Source organism: Oncorhynchus mykiss, chromosome 18 (genome assembly GCF_057628025.1).
Source record: "Oncorhynchus mykiss isolate SJ-2025 chromosome 18, ASM5762802v1, whole genome shotgun sequence".
Taxonomy (NCBI): domain Eukaryota; kingdom Metazoa; phylum Chordata; class Actinopteri; order Salmoniformes; family Salmonidae; genus Oncorhynchus; species Oncorhynchus mykiss.
The window spans coordinates 75,432,426-75,445,563 of NC_143039.1; the positions used below are offsets into that span (position 1 = coordinate 75,432,426).

Here is a 13,138-nt window from a genome sequence, read left to right on the forward strand (position 1 = left end):
ATTGATCCGATGTCCTCATACATGCAAAGTATTCGCTCTTGCGCTGAGCTACATCCCCTTAGAATGCCAGTAGTTGCATTTGGGGATAGTGAAAAAGTGAGCCGAGGGTAATGAATGCTTTTTTTGCCCTTGTCTCAGGATGGTAAGTCGGTGGTTGAAGATATCGCTCTAGTGGTGTGGGGGCTGTGCTTTGGCAAAGTGTGTGGGGTTATATCCTGCCTGTTAGGCCCTGACCGGGGGTATCGTCGGACAGGGCCACAGTTTCTCCCGACCCCTCCTGTCTCAGCCTCAAGTATTTATGCTGCAGTAGTTTGTGTGTCGGGGGGCTGGGGTCAGTCTGTTATAGCTAGAGTATTTCTCCTGTCTTATCCGGTGTCCTGTGTCTATTTATGCATGCTCTCTCTAATTCTCTCTCTCTTTCTCTCTTCTTTGCTCTTTCTTTCTCTTGGAGAAGGACCTGAGTCCTAAGACCATGCTTCAGGTCTTCCCGGCCTGATGACTCCTTGCTGTCCCTAGTCCACCTGGTTGTGCTGCTGCTCCAGTTTCAAGTGTTCTGCCTGCGGCTATGGAACCCTGACCGGTTCACCGGACGTGCCACCTGTCCCAGACCTGTTGTTTTAAACTCTCTAGAGACAGCAGGTGTGGTAGAGATACTCTGAATAATCAGCTATGAAAAGCCAACTGACATTTACTTCTGATGTGCTGACCTGTTGCACCCTCAACAACCACTGTGATTATTATTTTTTCAAACTGCTGGTCGTCTATGAACATTTGAACATCTTGGCCATGTTTTGTTATAATCGATACCCGGAACAGCCAGACGATGACTGGCCACCCCTCACAGCCTGGTTCCTCTCTAGGTTTTTTCCTAGGTTTTTGGCCTTTCTAGGGAGTTTTTTCTAGCCACCGTGCTTCTACACCTGCATTGCTTGCTGTTTGGGGTTGTAGGCTGGGTTTCTGTACAGCACTTTGTGACATCAGCTGATGAAAGAAGGACTTTATAAAAATATTTGATTGATTTGATTGTCAAGTTAAAGTGCACTGCTGTCAAAAACCGCTGAAAAAGTTATCCTCCTTTGAGCCAGTGTGAGCCAGTGACATAAGGATTGTTGCAATTTCAAATACTCTCCGCGACTTTACCAACTGTCCTATGGAAGGTCAACAAGTTATGAATTTGGCGATCTCAGGGAAAGATAATATGTTTGTCAAACACAAGTCAAAGTGCACTGCTGTCAAAAGTTGGAGCAAGCCACAAGAAAAAATACATTCCTTCGAGCCGGATTTGAACCAGCAACCTAAGGATTGCTACAATTATAACCTACAGTCCTCCGCTCTACCAACTGAGCTATCGAAGGTGGACAAGTAATTCCCAAAGCCATGACCTAGATGGTAAGAAGTTCAGCTGATCATATGTTCCTTCTTAAAATATGATCTATAATCTGCTTAGTGTGGTGGTTTCATGTAGATGCAGGGGATTGATCTGATGTCCTCATACATGCAAAGCATTCGCTCTTGCGCTGAGCTACATCCCCTTAGAATGCCAGTAGTTGCATTTGGGGATAGTGAAAAAGTGAGCCGAGGGTAATGAATGCTTTTTTTGCCCTTGTCTCAGGATGGTAAGTCGGTGGTTGAAGATATCGCTCTAGTGGCGTGGGGGCTGTGCTTTGGCAAAGTGTGTGGGGTTATATCCTGCCTGTTAGGCCCTGACCAGGGGTATCGTCGGACGGGGCCACAGTTTCTCCCGACCCCTCCTGTCTCAGCCTCCAGTATTTATGCTGCAGTAGTTTGTGTGTCGGGGGGCTGGGGTCAGTCTGTTATAGCTAGAGTATTTCTCCTGTCTTTTCCGGTGTCCTGTGTCTATTTATGCATGCTCTCTCTAATTCTCTCTCTCTTTCTCTCTTCTTTGCTCTTTCTTTCTCTTGGAGAAGGACCTGAGCCCTAAGACCATGCTTCAGGTCTTCCCGGCCTGATGACTCCTTGCTGTCCCCAGTCCACCTGGTTGTGCTGCTGCTCCAGTTTCAAGTGTTCTGCTTGCGGCTATGGAACCCTGACCGGTTCACCGGACGTGCGACCTGTCCCAGACCTGTTGTTTTAAACTCTCTAGAGACAGCAGGTAGAGCAGAGTAGAGATACTCTGAATAATCAGCTATGAAAAGCCAACTGACATTTACTTCTGATGTGCTGACCTGTTGCACCCTCAACAACCACTGTGATTATTATTTTTTGACCCTGCTGGTCATCTATGAACATTTGAACATCTTGGCCATGTTTTGTTATAATCGATACCCCGAACAGCCAGACGATGACTGGCCACCCCTCACAGCCTGGTTCCTCTCTAGGTTTTTTCCTAGGTTTTGGCCTTTCTAGGGAGTTTTTCCTAGCCACCGTTCTTCTACACCTGCATTGCTTGCTGTTTGGGGTTTTAGGCTGTGTTTCTGTACAGCACTTTGTGACATCAGCTGATGAAAGAAGGACTTTATAAAAATATTTTATTGATTTGATTGTCAAGTTAAAGTGCACTGCTGTCAAAAACCGCTGAAAAAGTTATCCTCCTTTGAGCCAGTGTGAGCCAGTGACATAAGGATTGTTGCAATTTCAAATACACTCCGCGACTTTACCAACTGTCCTATGGAAGGTCAACAAGTTATGAATTCGGCGATCTCAGGGAAAGATAATATGTTTGTCAAACACAAGTCAAAGTGCACTGCTGTCAAAAGTTGGAGCAAGCCACAAGAAAAAATACATTCCTTCGAGCCGGATTTGAACCAGCGACCTAAGGATTGCTACAATTATCACCTACAGTCCTCCGCGCTACCAACTGAGCTATCGAAGGTGGACAAGTAACTCCAAAAGCCATGACCTAGATGGTAAGAAGTTCAGCTGATCATATGTTCCTTCTTAAACTATGATCTATAATCTGCTTAGTGTGGTGGTTTCATGGAGATGCAGGGGATTGATCCGATGTCCTCATTTATGCATGCTCTCTCTAATTCTCTCTCTCTTTCTCTCTTCTTTGCTCTTTCTTTCTCTTGGAGAAGGACCTGATCCCTAAGACCATGCTTCAGGTCTTCCCGGCCTGATGACTCCTTGCTGTCCCCAGTCCACCTGGTTGTGCTGCTGCTCCAGTTTCAAGTGTTCTGCCTGCTGCTATGGAACCCTGACCGGTTCACCGGACATGCCACCTGTCCCAGACCTGTTGTTTTAAACTCTCTAGAGACAGCAGGTGTGGTAGAGATACTCTGAATAATCAGCTATGAAAAGCCAACTGACATTTACTTCTGATGTGCTGACCTGTTGCACCCTCAACAACCACTGTGATTATTATTTTTTGACCCTGCTGGTCATCTATGAACATTTGAACATCTTGGCCATGTTTTGTTATAATCGATACCCGGAACAGCCAGACGATGACTGGCCACCCCTCACAGCCTGGTTCCTCTCTAGGTTTTTTCCTAGGTTTTGGCCTTTCTAGGGAGTTTTTCCTAGCCACCGTGCTTCTACAACTGCATTGCTTGCTGTTTGGGGTATTGGGCTGTGTTTCTGTACAGCACTTTGTGACATCAGCTGATGAAAGAAGGACTTTATAAAAATATTTGATTGATTTGATTGTCAAGTTAAAGTGCACTGCAGTCAAAAACCGCTGAAAAAGTTATCCTCCTTTGAGCCAGTGTGAGCCAGTGACATAAGGATTGTTGCAATTTCAAATACACTCCGCGACTTTACCAACTGTCCTATGGAAGGTCAACAATTTATGAATTTGGCGATCTCAGGGAAAGATAATATGTTTGTCAAACACAAGTCAAAGTGCACTGCTGTCAAAAGTTGGAGCAAGCCACAAGAAAAAATACATTCCTTTGAGCCGGATTTGAACCAGCAACCTAAGGATTGCTACAATTATCACCTACAGTCCTCCGCTCTACCAACTGAGCTATCGAAGGTGGACATGTAAGTCCAAAAGCCATGACCTAGATGGTAAGAAGTTCAGCTGATCATATGTTCCTTCTTAAACTATGATCTATAATCTGCTTAGTGTGGTGGTTTCATGGAGATGCAGGGGATTGATCCGATGTCCTCATACATGCAAAGTATTCGCTCTTGCGCTGAGCTACATCCCCTTAGAATGCCAGTAGTTGCATTTGGGGATAGTGAAAAAGTGAGCCGAGGGTAATGAATGCTTTTTTTGCCCTTGTCTCAGGATGGTAAGTCGGTGGTTGAAGATATCGCTCTAGTGGTGTGGGGGCTGTGCTTTGGCAAAGTGTGTGGGGTTATATCCTGCCTGTTAGGCCCTGACCGGGGGTATCGTCGGACAGGGCCACAGTTTCTCCCGACCCCTCCTGTCTCAGCCTCAAGTATTTATGCTGCAGTAGTTTGTGTGTCGGGGGGCTGGGGTCAGTCTGTTATAGCTAGAGTATTTCTCCTGTCTTATCCGGTGTCCTGTGTCTATTTATGCATGCTCTCTCTAATTCTCTCTCTCTTTCTCTCTTCTTTGCTCTTTCTTTCTCTTGGAGAAGGACCTGAGTCCTAAGACCATGCTTCAGGTCTTCCCGGCCTGATGACTCCTTGCTGTCCCTAGTCCACCTGGTTGTGCTGCTGCTCCAGTTTCAAGTGTTCTGCCTGCGGCTATGGAACCCTGACCGGTTCACCGGACGTGCCACCTGTCCCAGACCTGTTGTTTTAAACTCTCTAGAGACAGCAGGTGTGGTAGAGATACTCTGAATAATCAGCTATGAAAAGCCAACTGACATTTACTTCTGATGTGCTGACCTGTTGCACCCTCAACAACCACTGTGATTATTATTTTTTGACCCTGCTGGTCATCTATGAACATTTGAACATCTTGGCCATGTTTTGTTATAATCGATACCCCGAACAGCCAGACGATGACTGGCCACCCCTCACAGCCTGGTTCCTCTCTAGGTTTTTTCCTAGGTTTTGGCCTTTCTAGGGAGTTTTTCCTAGCCACCGTTCTTCTACACCTGCATTGCTTGCTGTTTGGGGTTTTAGGCTGTGTTTCTGTACAGCACTTTGTGACATCAGCTGATGAAAGAAGGACTTTATAAAAATATTTTATTGATTTGATTGTCAAGTTAAAGTGCACTGCTGTCAAAAACCGCTGAAAAAGTTATCCTCCTTTGAGCCAGTGTGAGCCAGTGACATAAGGATTGTTGCAATTTCAAATACACTCCGCGACTTTACCAACTGTCCTATGGAAGGTCAACAAGTTATGAATTCGGCGATCTCAGGGAAAGATAATATGTTTGTCAAACACAAGTCAAAGTGCACTGCTGTCAAAAGTTGGAGCAAGCCACAAGAAAAAATACATTCCTTCGAGCCGGATTTGAACCAGCGACCTAAGGATTGCTACAATTATCACCTACAGTCCTCCGCTCTACCAACTGAGCTATCGAAGGTGGACAAGTAACTCCAAAAGCCATGACCTAGATGGTAAGAAGTTCAGCTGATCATATGTTCCTTCTTAAACTATGATCTATAATCTGCTTAGTGTGGTGGTTTCATGGAGATGCAGGGGATTGATCCAATGTCCTCATTTATGCATGCTCTCTCTAATTCTCTCTCTCTTTCTCTCTTCTTTGCTCTTTCTTTCTCTTGGAGAAGGACCTGATCCCTAAGACCATGCTTCAGGTCTTCCCGGCCTGATGACTCCTTGCTGTCCCCAGTCCACCTGGTTGTGCTGCTGCTCCAGTTTCAAGTGTTCTGCCTGCTGCTATGGAACCCTGACCGGTTCACCGGACATGCCACCTGTCCCAGACCTGTTGTTTTAAACTCTCTAGAGACAGCAGGTGTGGTAGAGATACTCTGAATAATCAGCTATGAAAAGCCAACTGACATTTACTTCTGATGTGCTGACCTGTTGCACCCTCAACAACCACTGTGATTATTATTTTTTGACCCTGCTGGTCATCTATGAACATTTGAACATCTTGGCCATGTTTTGTTATAATCGATACCCGGAACAGCCAGACGATGACTGGCCACCCCTCACAGCCTGGTTCCTCTCTAGGTTTTTTCCTAGGTTTTGGCCTTTCTAGGGAGTTTTTCCTAGCCACCGTGCTTCTACACCTGCATTGCTTGCTGTTTGGGGTTTTAGGCTGGGTTTCTGTACAGCACTTTGTGACATCAGCTGATGAAAGAAGGACTTTATAAAAATATTTGATTGATTTGATTGGCAAGTTAAAGTGCACTGCTGTCAAAAACCGCTGAAAAAGTTATCCTCCTTTGAGCCAGTGTGAGCCAGTGACATAAGGATTGTTGCAATTTCAAATACACTCCGCGACTTTACCAACTGTCCTATGGAAGGTCAACAAGTTATGAATTTGGCGATCTCAGGGAAAGATAATATGTTTGTCAAACACAAGTCAAAGTGCACTGCTGTCAAAAGTTGGAGCAAGCCAAAAGAAAAAATACATTCCTTCGAGCCGGATTTGAACCAGCGACCTAAGGATTGCTACAATTATCACCTACAGGTGGACAAGTAACTCCAAAAGCCATGACCTAGATGGTAAGAAGTTCAGCTGATCATATGTTCCTTCTTAAACTATGATCTATAATCTGTGGTGGTTTCATGGAGATGCAGGGGATTGATCAGATGTCCTCATACATGCAAAGTATTCGCTCTTGCGCTGAGCTACATCCCCTTAGAATGCAGGGGATTGATCCGATGTCCTCATACATGCAAAGTATTCGCTCTTGCGCTGAGCTACATCCCCTTAGAATGCCAGTAGTTGCATTTGGGGATAGTGAAAAAGTGAGCCGATGGTAATGAATGCTTTTTTTGCCCTTGTCTCAGGATGGTAAGTCGGTGGTTGAAGATATCGCTCTAGTGGCGTGGGGGCTGTGCTTTGGCAAAGTGTGTGGGGTTATATCCTGCCTGTTAGGCCCTGACCGGGGGTATTGTCGGACGGGGCCACAGTTTCTCCCGACCCCTCCTGTCTCAGCCTCCAGTATTTATGCTGCAGTAGTTTGTGTGTCGGGGGGCTGGGGTCAGTCTGTTATAGCTAGAGTATTTCTCCCGTCTTATCCGGTGTCCTGTGTCTATTTATGCATGCTCTCTCTAATTCTCTCTCTCTTTCCCTCTTCTTTGCTCTTTCTTTCTCTTGGAGAAGGACCTGATCCCTAAGACCATGCTTCAGGTCTTCCCGGCCTGATGACTCCTTGCTGTCCCCAGTCCACCTGGTTGTGCTGCTGCTCCAGTTTCAAGTGTTCTGCCTGCTGCTATGGAACCCTGACCGGTTCACCGGACATGCCACCTGTCCCAGACCTGTTGTTTTAAACTCTCTAGAGACAGCAGGTGTGGTAGAGATACTCTGAATAATCAGCTATGAAAAGCCAACTGACATTTACTTCTGATGTGCTGACCTGTTGCACCCTCAACAACCACTGTGATTATTATTTTTTGACCCTGCTGGTCATCTATGAACATTTGAACATCTTGGCCATGTTTTGTTATAATCGATACCCGGAACAGCCAGACGATGACTGGCCACCCCTCACAGCCTGGTTCCTCTCTAGGTTTTTTCCTAGGTTTTGGCCTTTCTAGGGAGTTTTTCCTAGCCACCGTGCTTCTACAACTGCATTGCTTGCTGTTTGGGGTATTGGGCTGTGTTTCTGTACAGCACTTTGTGACATCAGCTGATGAAAGAAGGACTTTATAAAAATATTTGATTGATTTGATTGGCAAGTTAAAGTGCACTGCTGTCAAAAACCACTGAAAACCGCTGAAAAAGTTATCCTCCTTTGAGCCAGTGTGAGCCAGTGACATAAGGATTGTTGCAATTTCAAATACACTCCGCGACTTTACCAACTGTCCTATGGAAGGTCAACAAGTTATGAATTCGGCGATCTCAGGGAAAGATAATATGTTTGTCAAACACAAGTCAAATTGCACTGCTGTCAAGTTAAAGTGCACTGCTGTCAAAAACCGCTGAAAAAGTTATCCTCCTTTGAGCCAGTGTGAGCCAGTGACATAAGGATTGTTGCAATTTCAAATACACTCCGCGACTTTACCAACTGTCCTATGGAAGGTCAACAAGTTATGAATTCGGCGATCTCAGGGAAAGATAATATGTTTGTCAAACACAAGTCAAAGTGCACTGCTGTCAAAAGTTGGAGCAAGCCACAAGAAAAAACACATTCCTTCGAGCCGGATTTGAACCAGCGACCTAAGTATTGCTACAATTATCACCTACAGTCCTCCGCTCTACCAACTGAGCTATCGAAGGTGGACAAGTAACTCCAAAAGCCATGACCTAGATGGTAAGAAGTTCAGCTGATCATATGTTCCTTCTTAAACTATGATCTATAATCTGCTTAGTGTGGTGGTTTCATGGAGATGCAGGGGATTGATCCGATGTCCTCATTTATGCATGCTCTCTCTAATTCTCTCTCTCTTTCTCTCTTCTTTGCTCTTTCTTTCTCTTGGAGAAGGACCTGATCCCTAAGACCATGCTTCAGGTCTTCCCGGCCTGATGACTCCTTGCTGTCCCCAGTCCACCTGGTTGTGCTGCTGCTCCAGTTTCAAGTGTTCTGCCTGCTGCTATGGAACCCTGACCGGTTCACCGGACATGCCACCTGTCCCAGACCTGTTGTTTTAAACTCTCTAGAGACAGCAGGTGTGGTAGAGATACTCTGAATAATCAGCTATGAAAAGCCAACTGACATTTACTTCTGATGTGCTGACCTGTTGCACCCTCAACAACCACTGTGATTATTATTTTTTTGACCCTGCTGGTCATCTATGAACATTTGAACATCTTGGCCATGTTTTGTTATAATCGATACCCGGAACAGCCAGACGATGACTGGCCACCCCTCACAGCCTGGTTCCTCTCTAGGTTTTTTCCTAGGTTTTGGCCTTTCTAGGGAGTTTTTCCTAGCCACCGTGCTTCTACACCTGCATTGCTTGCTGTTTGGGGTTTTAGGTTGGGTTTCTGTACAGCACTTTGTGACATCAGCTGATGAAAGAAGGACTTTATAAAAATATTTGATTGATTTGATTGGCAAGTTAAAGTGCACTGCTGTCAAAAACCGCTGAAAAAGTTATCCTCCTTTGAGCCAGTGTGAGCCAGTGACATAAGGATTGTTGCAATTTCAAATACACTCCGCGACTTTACCAACTGTCCTATGGAAGGTCAACAAGTTATGAATTTGGCGATCTCAGGGAAAGATAATATGTTTGTCAAACACAAGTCAAAGTGCACTGCTGTCAAAAGTTGGAGCAAGCCACAAGAAAAAATACATTCCTTCGAGCCGGATTTGAACCAGCGACCTAAGGATTGCTACAATTATCACCTACAGGTGGACAAGTAACTCCAAAAGCCATGACCTAGATGGTAAGAAGTTCAGCTGATCATATGTTCCTTCTTAAACTATGATCTATAATCTGTGGTGGTTTCATGGAGATGCAGGGGATTGATCAGATGTCCTCATACATGCAAAGTATTCGCTCTTGCGCTGAGCTACATCCCCTTAGAATGCAGGGGATTGATCCGATGTCCTCATACATGCAAAGTATTCGCTCTTGCGCTGAGCTACATCCCCTTAGAATGCCAGTAGTTGCATTTGGGGATAGTGAAAAAGTGAGCCGATGGTAATGAATGCTTTTTTTGCCCTTGTCTCAGGATGGTAAGTCGGTGGTTGAAGATATCGCTCTAGTGGCGTGGGGGCTGTGCTTTGGCAAAGTGTGTGGGGTTATATCCTGCCTGTTAGGCCCTGACCGGGGGTATCGTCGGACGGGGCCACAGTTTCTCCCGACCCCTCCTGTCTCAGCCTCCAGTATTTATGCTGCAGTAGTTTGTGTGTCGGGGGGCTGGGGTCAGTCTGTTATAGCTAGAGTATTTCTCCTGTCTTATCCGGTGTCCTGTGTCTATTTATGCATGCTCTCTCTAATTCTCTCTCTCTTTCCCTCTTCTTTGCTCTTTCTTTCTCTTGGAGAAGGACCTGATCCCTAAGACCATGCTTCAGGTCTTCCCGGCCTGATGACTCCTTGCTGTCCCCAGTCCACCTGGTTGTGCTGCTGCTCCAGTTTCAAGTGTTCTGCCTGCTGCTATGGAACCCTGACCGGTTCACCGGACATGCCACCTGTCCCAGACCTGTTGTTTTAAACTCTCTAGAGACAGCAGGTGTGGTAGAGATACTCTGAATAATCAGCTATGAAAAGCCAACTGACATTTACTTCTGATGTGCTGACCTGTTGCACCCTCAACAACCACTGTGATTATTATTTTTTGACCCTGCTGGTCATCTATGAACATTTGAACATCTTGGCCATGTTTTGTTATAATCGATACCCGGAACAGCCAGACGATGACTGGCCACCCCTCACAGCCTGGTTCCTCTCTAGGTTTTTTCCTAGGTTTTGGCCTTTCTAGGGAGTTTTTCCTAGCCACCGTGCTTCTACAACTGCATTGCTTGCTGTTTGGGGTATTGGGCTGTGTTTCTGTACAGCACTTTGTGACATCAGCTGATGAAAGAAGGACTTTATAAAAATATTTGATTGATTTGATTGGCAAGTTAAAGTGCACTGCTGTCAAAAACCACTGAAAACCGCTGAAAAAGTTATCCTCCTTTGAGCCAGTGTGAGCCAGTGACATAAGGATTGTTGCAATTTCAAATACACTCCGCGACTTTACCAACTGTCCTATGGAAGGTCAACAAGTTATGAATTCGGCGATCTCAGGGAAAGATAATATGTTTGTCAAACACAAGTCAAATTGCACTGCTGTCAAGTTAAAGTGCACTGCTGTCAAAAACCGCTGAAAAAGTTATCCTCCTTTGAGCCAGTGTGAGCCAGTGACATAAGGATTGTTGCAATTTCAAATACACTCCGCGACTTTACCAACTGTCCTATGGAAGGTCAACAAGTTATGAATTCGGCGATCTCAGGGAAAGATAATATGTTTGTCAAACACAAGTCAAAGTGCACTGCTGTCAAAAGTTGGAGCAAGCCACAAGAAAAAACACATTCCTTCGAGCCGGATTTGAACCAGCGACCTAAGGATTGCTACAATTATCACCTACAGTCCTCCGCTCTACCAACTGAGCTATCGAAGGTGGACAAGTAACTCCAAAAGCCATGACCTAGATGGTAAGAAGTTCAGCTGATCATATGTTCCTTCTTAAACTATGATCTATAATCTGCTTAGTGTGGTGGTTTCATGGAGATGCAGGGGATTGATCCGATGTCCTCATTTATGCATGCTCTCTCTAATTCTCTCTCTCTTTCTCTCTTCTTTGCTCTTTCTTTCTCTTGGAGAAGGACCTGATCCCTAAGACCATGCTTCAGGTCTTCCCGGCCTGATGACTCCTTGCTGTCCCCAGTCCACCTGGTTGTGCTGCTGCTCCAGTTTCAAGTGTTCTGCCTGCTGCTATGGAACCCTGACCGGTTCACCGGACATGCCACCTGTCCCAGACCTGTTGTTTTAAACTCTCTAGAGACAGCAGGTGTGGTAGAGATACTCTGAATAATCAGCTATGAAAAGCCAACTGACATTTACTTCTGATGTGCTGACCTGTTGCACCCTCAACAACCACTGTGATTATTATTTTTTTGACCCTGCTGGTCATCTATGAACATTTGAACATCTTGGCCATGTTTTGTTATAATCGATACCCGGAACAGCCAGACGATGACTGGCCACCCCTCACAGCCTGGTTCCTCTCTAGGTTTTTTCCTAGGTTTTGGCCTTTCTAGGGAGTTTTTCCTAGCCACCGTGCTTCTACACCTGCATTGCTTGCTGTTTGGGGTTTTAGGTTGGGTTTCTGTACAGCACTTTGTGACATCAGCTGATGAAAGAAGGACTTTATAAAAATATTTGATTGATTTGATTGGCAAGTTAAAGTGCACTGCTGTCAAAAACCGCTGAAAAAGTTATCCTCCTTTGAGCCAGTGTGAGCCAGTGACATAAGGATTGTTGCAATTTCAAATACACTCCGCGACTTTACCAACTGTCCTATGGAAGGTCAACAAGTTATGAATTTGGCGATCTCAGGGAAAGATAATATGTTTGTCAAACACAAGTCAAAGTGCACTGCTGTCAAAAGTTGGAGCAAGCCACAAGAAAAAATACATTCCTTCGAGCCGGATTTGAACCAGCGACCTAAGGATTGCTACAATTATCACCTACAGGTGGACAAGTAACTCCAAAAGCCATGACCTAGATGGTAAGAAGTTCAGCTGATCATATGTTCCTTCTTAAACTATGATCTATAATCTGTGGTGGTTTCATGGAGATGCAGGGGATTGATCAGATGTCCTCATACATGCAAAGTATTCGCTCTTGCGCTGAGCTACATCCCCTTAGAATGCAGGGGATTGATCCGATGTCCTCATACATGCAAAGTATTCGCTCTTGCGCTGAGCTACATCCCCTTAGAATGCCAGTAGTTGCATTTGGGGATAGTGAAAAAGTGAGCCGATGGTAATGAATGCTTTTTTTGCCCTTGTCTCAGGATGGTAAGTCGGTGGTTGAAGATATCGCTCTAGTGGCGTGGGGGCTGTGCTTTGGCAAAGTGTGTGGGGTTATATCCTGCCTGTTAGGCCCTGACCGGGGGTATCGTCGGACGGGGCCACAGTTTCTCCCGACCCCTCCTGTCTCAGCCTCAAGTATTTATGCTGCAGTAGTTTGTGTGTCGGGGGGCTGGGGTCAGTCTGTTATAGCTAGAGTATTTCTCCTGTCTTATCCGGTGTCTTGTGTCTATTTATGCATGCTCTCTCTAATTCTCTCTTTCTTTCTCTCTTCTTTGCTCTTTCTTTCTCTTGGAGAAGGACCTGATCCCTAAGACCATGCTTCAGGTCTTCCCGGCCTGATGACTCCTTGCTGTCCCCAGTCCACCTGGTTGTGCTGCTGCTCCAGTTTCAAGTGTTCTGCCTGCTGCTATGGAACCCTGACCGGTTCACCGGACGTGCGACCTGTCCCGGACCTGTTGTTTTAAACTCTCTAGAGACAGCAGGTGTGGTAGAGATGCTCTAAATAATCAGCTGTGAAAAGCCAACTGACATTTACTTCTGATGTGCTGACCTGTTGCACTATCAACAACCACTGTGATTATTATTTTTTGACCCTGCTGGTCATCTATGAACATTTGAACATCTTGGCCATGTTTTGTTATAATCGATACT

The 13,138-nt window shown here is 45.4% G+C and overlaps 3 non-coding genes across 3 annotated transcripts; all 3 read right to left on the bottom strand.

The window, feature by feature from the left end:
- Positions 1 to 1,267: 1,267 nt before the first annotated feature.
- trnay-gua (transfer RNA tyrosine (anticodon GUA)) lies at positions 1,268 to 1,355 on the bottom strand. The gene is given in 2 exon segments: positions 1,268 to 1,303; positions 1,319 to 1,355. It is a non-coding gene; the product is annotated as a tRNA-Tyr (tRNA).
- Positions 1,356 to 5,323: 3,968 nt separating this feature from the next.
- trnay-gua (transfer RNA tyrosine (anticodon GUA)) lies at positions 5,324 to 5,411 on the bottom strand. Its single transcript is given in 2 exon segments — positions 5,324 to 5,359; positions 5,375 to 5,411. It is a non-coding gene; the product is annotated as a tRNA-Tyr (tRNA).
- A 5,571-nt stretch (positions 5,412 to 10,982) lies between these two features.
- trnay-gua (transfer RNA tyrosine (anticodon GUA)) lies at positions 10,983 to 11,070 on the bottom strand. The gene is given in 2 exon segments: positions 10,983 to 11,018; positions 11,034 to 11,070. It is a non-coding gene; the product is annotated as a tRNA-Tyr (tRNA).
- Between the last annotated feature and the right edge of the window lie 2,068 nt (positions 11,071 to 13,138).